Below are 8,636 nucleotides of genomic sequence, written 5' to 3' on the forward strand. Positions count from 1 at the left end.
GCAACAAGGACTGCAGACTGGTCTGATTCTTTGTTTCATGGTTAACAATTTCACACCTTGTGCCACATTTGCTGCTTTAATTACATTGGGGGTGGGGATGGGGGAGGTTCATAATGTTGACTTAGCCATGCTGTATTCAGCCACCAAACCGGACAAGCTAACCCAATGATTTCTTTCTTTCTTCTTCTTTTTTTTAATGATTTCTTTCTTAACTCTACTGTGGTTCTCAATTGTCCTCTTAGCTTTACTGCTAGTATCACTAACTTTCTTTAGAGCCATAGTTACAATTATGCAAATACAGCTCAAAGAAGCACAAGGGGAAAAGATTTGACACACTAACACATGCACCATATGCTACCTGAACCAGAATGGCACTTACACTGAAGTGTCTGCCTCTTGAGGAGCAGCCAGTGGGGTTGAACTGCTGAACATGTGATTCGCAGGGCAACACGTAATCCACTAGGCCAAGGATACCATCAGTTGGTTCTGACTCGTAGTAACCCGTAGGCAACAGAAGGAAACACTGTCTGATTCTGGCCGTCCTTACAAGTGCTCCTGGGTTTGAGCTCACTGTTGTCGCCATTGTGTCAGCCCATCTCATTGAATGCCTTCCTCTCTGTCACTGCCTCTCTACTTTAGCAAGCACGTGTCCTTCTCCAGGGAATAGTCTCTCCTGACCACATCCCCGAAGAACAAGGAACGAGGGAGTCTCACCGTCCTCACTTCCAAGGAGATTCTGCTTGTACTTCTCCCAAGACAGATCTCTTGGTTCTTCCGGCCGGCCGTGGCCTAGTTCATGTTCTTGCCAACACAACTCAAAGGCAGCAATTCTTCTTTGGTCTTCCTTATTTATCATCAAGGTTCCACATGTATATGAGGGGAAATAAATACCTTCTCAAATAAGTTCTTTTGTTTCTGTTGCTATTTTGTGTTATTGAAATAGAGAGTAGAGGGAACCGATCACGAGGATCTACATGTGACCTCCTCCCTGGGGGACGGACAACAGAAAAGTGGGTGAAGGGAGACGTCAGACAGGGCAAGATATGACAAAATAATAATTTATGAATGATCAAGGATTCCTGAGGGAGGGGGGAGGGGGAAAGGAGGGGAGAAATTGAGGAGCTGATGCCAGGGGCTCAGGTGGAGAGCAAATGTTTTGAGAATGATGAGGGCAATGAGTGTACAAATGTGCTTTACACAATCGATTTATGTATGGATTGTGATAAGAGTTGTATGAGCCCCTAATAAAATGATTTAAAAAAGAAAGAAATAGAGAGTAGCACATACACCCATGTGTAGATACAATGTAGTGACATCGATTACATTCTGCTGGTTGTGCAAACATTTTCACTCTCCCTTTCTGACTGCCTCCCTAAGCTGCCTGTCAAGCCTTTCCACTTCCGGTGGAAAGGTAGGGAACACCTGCAAGAGGACTCAATGCTCTCAAGCTGTGTTTTCTGAAGCAGGAAGGCAAGAGGCTGCCTTCCAGAACACATTTTACCACCAGGCTCTGGGCACGCCACAGCCAATAGAAAGATAGTACAGAAACACTGAAAGGATAGGAAGCCAGCTAACTGGGAATGTGTCCTAGACCAAGACCCTAAGCCTCCAAGCCAAGAAACCACATCCCAAGAGGAATCTAGTTGTATTTAGGGAGCCCCTGCAACTGTTTCTCTGTGGCTGTAACATGACATGTCCTACACCATTAGCTAACGCTACTGTTTCAGGTGTGCAGCTTACTGACAGCAATTACACTAATTGGCGGTGCACCCATTCCTCTTAATCAATGCAGATTTGGAGATGGAAGGCAATTCTTAGAGAGCAGAAACTTCGTGGCCCTCAAGAACCAGGCGGCTGGTGGGGTTTGTGCTGCTTGAAGACATTCACATTTAAAAGCTACAGATCAAAAAATCCAGCCTGACCACACCGTTTAGCAGCCCAGGTTCAGCTGGTCATTCCTGCCTGGGGATTCTAGCTCAAATCTCTTTATAGATGGAGGGACAGGGACTTAGAAAGTCCACAATCTCCGGGAACCCAAGAGGAAAGCGAATCTTGGGAATGATGAGGCCAACAAATGTATAGGTGTACTTTACACAATTGATTTATGTATTGTGATGAATTGTATGAGCCCCAATAAAATGATTAAAAAAAAAAAGAAAATGATGATGGCGGCAAATGTGCTTGACACATTGGAGGAATGTATGGATTATGATAAGAGATGTAAGAGCCCCCAATAAAAGTATTTTTTTTAAAAAGTCCACAATTATCCATTTCAAAGCAATCGCATTTGTCATCTCTTGCGCACACCTGTCTCTCTCTCTCTCTCTCTCTCTCTGTCTCTCTCTTTTGCTTTTTCCCACTCTCAAATTCCCTCCTCAGAGGTGCTCTGTTTGCCTGGCCGAGACCTGGACTCAGCCTCACGAGGTGGATAGAGTCATCTCAGTCCACCCCTTTTCTCCTTTCAACAGATGAAGAGCTGAGCCCCAGAGAGGTTAAGCAACCTGCCTAAAGCTCCCCAGTGATTTGGAGCATAGCCAGCAGACACCAGATCCCCAGGGGCCTCATCAAGACACATTCATTTTGCGCGTGCAAGGCAGCGTGGCAGGAGAAATCGAAGGGTGTTCCAGATCTTTCTCTCTGCTGTGTGGTTGGTTTTGTTGCTGTTGTTTGGAAATGGGGCGGGGGGTGTGGGGGGTGTGTGGGGGAGAAGCAGGCTGCCTCGGATGATTCTGGTTTACTGTACCAGAGTGTTTGACATTCCACTCTGGTGCCTGCAAGCACACTGCACTTAATTGCAAATTGTAAGTGGAATAAATAACAATATTTATGTTGCTTTCCTGAAGAACTATCAGGGCTGCAGACTTGCTGTTCCATTAAATCAAAAACAAATGCCTGGGGTATGCTAGACATGTGAGGAATGTGCAGAGAATTCTTAAGCTCCAACTGCAGACTCCCTCTCCCTTGGGTGGGGGGGGAAGGGGTGTCTCCTCCCCTGCTCACTGAGGGTGGGACTGACTGTGATAGCATCTCTTACAGAAGTCTTTGACCCCATTCCCATGGGGTTCAAGCCCACTACTCTCCATCAGAACACGCTGAATTTTTGTTTGCTTGTTTTGCTGTTGTTTTATAACCTTAACTTAAAAAAAAAGCCACACCAATTAGAGAGGAATAGAAAAGCAGTCTGGCATCGTCATACAATGGAATATTAAAAAATAATGACAAGTCAGCTAAATACCTTAATACATGGACAAAATTAGAGGATGTTGTACTTAGCAATTTCATAAAGATAAATGTTTTATGACACTATTATAAAGAAAGAAAAAGAAAATTATTTTCACACCAAAAGATTATGGTGGGGGGGCGCGGGGGGAGTGGAGGCAGCGAGAGAAAAGGGGCAGGAAACTATGGCGGGAGGGACTGTAGTGGGGGGGGAATATAAGAACCACATTTGGGGGTGCTGTTAATGGGATAGTTACTGATTGAGTTTGAGGACACGGGTTGTGCAGCTACATAGAATAGATTTTTCTTTGAAACTTCTATTCCACAAGGGAAAAAAAAACACCAAAAAATATAGAAAAATGTAAAAAGTTAATTAAAAAATGATAGTGAAAAGGGCCACTGCCTTAAGAACCCTCTGGATTCCTTGCCCATCCGATCTAAACACCAGTCTGGCTATAAAAGGAGGAAAAGTAAAACTGAAATGGACTTGGATCCTTTTTATTTACTCTTAAATGTATTGGGGGCTCAGATAGCTCTTATCACAATCCATCCATCCATGGTGGCAAGCACATTTGTCCATATGTTGCCATCATCATTCTCAAAACATTTTCTTTCTACTTGAGCCCTTGGTATCAGTTCATTTTTTCCTCTCCCTCCCTTTCTCGCTCTCCCTCCCTCCCTCATGAACCCTTGATAATTTATAATTATTATTATTTTCCCGCGTCTTACACTGGCCGATGTCTCCCTTAACCTACTTTTCTGTAGTCCTGTCCCCCTGGGAGCGGGTTGTAGGTAGATCATTGTGATCACTTCCCTCTTTCTCCTCCCACCTCCCCCTTCCCCTGCTGGTTTCACTTTCTCATTATTGGTCCTGAGGGGTTTATCTTCCTGGATTCCCTGTGTTTCCAGCTCTGATCTGTACCCATGTACATGTTCTGGTCTAGCTGGATTTGTAAGGTAGAATTGAGGTCATGATAGTGGGGGGGCGGGGAAAGAAGCATTAAAGAACTAGAGGAAAGTTGGATGTTTCATTGATGCTAGACTGCATTCTGACTGGCTCACACCACACAGACTTGCATTCTATAGCAATGCACAAGATTGTTTCAAACAAAGAACAACAAAAACACACCCATAAGAAATACAATTAAAATCATTCATTCATTCCAGAAATAGTGATCAAGCACCTACTATGTGCTAGGCACTGTTCCAGCTGCTGAAAATCAAAGGAGAGAAGAACTAAGAAGATTGGAAAGGACAGAGTTGTCCACAGAGGGCCTTACGGCCTGGTTTCAAAAAGGTTTTAGTTGGTTCTCCAGATATCAAAGGCTTTGGGCAGAGCATTTTCTCTCCTAATACTTCGTTTCTTCCAAATTCGAAATAAAATACCTTTGCTGTTATTTCTTTTAAATTAATATGGATTTTTAAAAAACTATTTGGACAAATGAATAAAAGCATAAAGAAGAAAAGTGTAATGTCCTGTACAAGGGGATGGGGCAACTTCAAAACGTTCATGGAAAAATTTCATTATCTTTTCACTCCACTTATTTATGAAAATTTGTTGTTGTTGTTGCAGTTGTATAGCTTTACTTGTTCATCAGCCACTTGTTTTCATTCACAACGACTGACGGTAGGTTTTTCGAAGTGGTGACAGGCCAGGGGTCACCAATGTATCGGGCTCATTTGGTGAATCTTCATCTGCATTACGTTTTCTGGATATGGCACAGGATAGTCCTGATTCTTTTGGCCCAGACAGTTTGGTTAAGCCTGGCGTCCATTTGTAGATATGGTGTTTCCCATTTCCTTCATGGCAAAATTCCTTGAGTGCCCAAGGGTTGTATCTTGTCATCATACTTATTCAAATCTGGATGCAGAGCAAATCATTAGAGAAGCTGGATTATCTCAAAAAGATGTGGCATCCGGATTGGAGGATAGCTTATTAACAGCCTGCAGTATTCAGATGACACACCTTGCTTACTGAAAAGGAGGGAACCTTGAAGCACTTGATGATGAAGATCAAGGAGTGTAGCCTTCAGAATGGATTACAACTCAATGTAACGAAGACCAAAGTCCTCCCAACTGGAAAAATAGGCACCGTGATGGTCAATGGAGAAAAGGTTGAAGTTGTCAAGGATTTTGTATTACTTGGTGTGATAGTTAGGTTTATTGTGCCTCCCGAGGAACATGTGGGTGGAGTTTAATTCTGGTCACAGCTTGATGGGAGGGCGACTGGGATAAATGCTCTCGGAGGACAGCTTCCCTTCTCTCTTGCTGGAGCTGGTTCTCTGTCTCAACCGTGTGCTACACTACCTGTGGGCTGAGCCAACCTGTGTATCTTGTCACTTTGTCATACATTGCTAGAGCTTGAGGCTCCTTTGAGTCCTGCTTTGCCAGCTGTTGGGGGATTGTGTTGCTTTGCTACCTCGATAGGGCTCGAGACCTCATCAGGGCCTGCTTCGCTATGGTCCCTTGCTACCGACTATTGCTGCCCCATCCTGTTGTCTGCTGCCTGCAGGCCAACTCTGCCTGTCTTACCTGAGGGCAGACTCTGCTGTCTGCTTCCTTGACCTTGGATCAGCAGACCATGTAAGTTGAAGTATCTTATACAGTGTATTAAATGTTCCATGAAAGTTAGTTGAACTGAGTATTGCTGTATGGACTAATTAGCCATTATATTCCTTCTCACTGTATAAACCTGTGTGTGTGTGTGTGTGTGTGTAATCATAGTGTCCTGGTTTTGTTGCTCTAGAGAACCCTACCTAACACACTTGGATCCACAGTCAGCGCTCATGGAAGCAGCCCGTCAAGAGATGGGGTACATTAGGTAAATGGGTTGCACAAGTCCTCTGTACAGAATTGAAAACAAGGATTTTACTTTCAGGACTAAGGTGTGCCTGACCGAAGCCATCTTATTTTCAATTGCCTATGAAATATGCATGTGAAATGTGGACATGGAAGAAAGAAGACAGAAGAAGAATCGATGCATTTGAATTGTGGTGCTGGTGAAGAATATTGAAAATACTGGAGTGCCAAGAAGACAAACCAATCTGGCTTAGAAGAAGTGCAGTCCCCCAAAAAGAAGTCCAGGTAGAGTGCTCCTTAGGACAAGGGTGGCTAGACTTTGTCTTACATACTTTGGACGTGTCATCAGAGAAGGCCACCATGTTTAGTAGGGGAGCAACAAGAAGAGGAAGGCCCTCAAGGAGATGGGTTGGTACCATGGCAGCAACAACGGTCTCAAGTGAAAGGAGGACTGAGGCTGGCACAGGACCTGGCAGGGTCTCCTTCTGTTGGGCGTACGGTTGCTATGGGTTGGAACAGACTCAATGGCATCTAACAACAACAAAAGAGGTCTTGTTCAGCAGATGTACACAAAGGAACACACCTTTTGATCTCTTGATTAAAACGTTGCCTCCATGAGCATTGATTATGGATCCAAGCAAGATAAAATCCTTGACAACTTCAATGTTTTCCCCATGGATCATGATGTTACCTATTGGCCTGGTCTAATAGCGCAATATAGGTGGAACTAAAACTAGGCCCTCAGACTTCCCAACGTGGCCGGGTCAGTGTGCCAGTCAGCCTACTTAGATCGCCAGACTCACCTTGCGTGATTTCCAGCTAAATACCAGCATCCCAGGAATGCTTGTCAGAAACCGTGACTTAGGACCTGGGGGTGGGAGTGAGGGAGCGGATTGGAGTTCATTTTGAGCAGACCCCATTTTGCAGCGACCTCTGAGGGCCGCTGGGCTCTGCTTCTCATTTCTCACGTTTAGCGTCCATCTTCTTCAGGCCAGAGGCTGCCCGTTTGTTTGTTCAATCTCTGAGCAGGGAGCCAGGAGGAGGCGCTCCCCACAGGGGGGGGGGGGAGTTTGAGAGCTTCTGAGTATATTTTCTCACCTTCCCGAGGTTCCCTGAGCGAGCTGTGGAAAGTGTAGCTCGCTGCTCTGGAGTCAGAACCCCGTCGCCGTGGTTCTTTCAGCACCGAGACTCAGTTTCCCATCTGCACAAGGGGCATGTTCAAACCAGTTTGCCACTCTGACTGTGAGAAATGAATCAGCAACACACGGTTCTAGGTTCTTGTCCAGACTTGCAGCTGATCCTCACTAGCACACAGAGAGGGCAAATGAGGAGGGCGAGAGACTTGCTCTCCCCTACTTTGGACGTGCGATCAGAAGGGACCAGTCCCTGGAGAAGGACACCGTGCTCGGTAAAGTAGAGGGACAGCAACGAGATGAACTAGCACCGTGGCTGAGACAAAGGGATGAACAGAGCATCGACTGGGAGGGTGGCTCAAGACCAGGTGGTGGTCTGTGCTGTTGTCTACAGTCACCAAGCATCGGGACCGACTCAACAGCCCCGGAGAGCAGCAATCGGAGGGGCCTTCAAAAAGTTTGCAGAAAAATTGTATGAAAAGATTATGGATTTTTTCCAAGAAATGTTTGAAGCCCGTGTGTGTGTGTGTGTGTGTGTGTGTGTGTGTGTGTGTGTGTGTGTGTAAATACATAAATAGCTGCTGTTGCGTCAATTCTGATTCACAGACACTGGAACAGAACGGAACATTACCGATGGGGTTCCAGGTCATCTTCACGATCATGGCCATGTCTGAGTCAAGCCTATGGGGGTGGCGGACACTTCACCAAACATGATGTCATCCCCCAGCAATTGACCCCTCCTGCGGATAGGTCCAAAGCAAGTGAGGTGGACAATACGCTGTAGTGATTCATAACGTTTTCATTGCTTAAGTTTCCGAAGCACATTGTCAGGTCCCCCAAACCTGGCTGATCCTGCTGATCCTGGGAAACCAATGGCAGCTTCTCACATCATAGCAACACACAAGCCACCCCGTACAAAACGACACCCACAAATGTATCCGGTGGATACACACACAATGATATGTTGTTTAATGTGACGGAGAGGGAAGGAAGGGGAATTTGAATGTGGCAGACCTCTCAAAATTTGAATGTGGCAGAAACTCTCAAAGGCGAGAGTTTCCAGGGCTCGTGGTAGGGTGGGATGCTCTGTGTTTGGAATCGGAAGGCCCAGATTCAGATTCATCGCGGCCCCTTACCAGCTTTGAAGCAGTTGGGAAGGGGGCAGCATAACCGAACAGCCAAACAAGCTTCCAAGCGGCCGCACCTCCTTTCTGGAAACATCCATTCCAGCAAACAAACACATCGCAGGATCTCCAGGCCATCTCTCTGAGTCTTCACCCATCAAGGGGGCTCCTTGCAACTAGGGTTTTCTCGGGCGCCTCCGATCAGGAGCTTTGGACGCTTCTGGCGAAGCACAGAGGCGCTGGGTTTGAGCAGCTGCGGCGCTGGCATGCAGAATCGTCCCAAGAAAAGCGCTGCACCGAAGGTTCCTTTTCCTGAGAAAGAAAGGTGACGTGCAGGCCCGAGCTTTCCCGGGCCCAGGAG

Source organism: Echinops telfairi, unplaced genomic scaffold (assembly GCF_000313985.2).
Source record: "Echinops telfairi isolate 266 unplaced genomic scaffold, ASM31398v2 ScPeMD7_2;HRSCAF=8, whole genome shotgun sequence".
Lineage (NCBI taxonomy): Eukaryota > Metazoa > Chordata > Mammalia > Afrosoricida > Tenrecidae > Echinops > Echinops telfairi.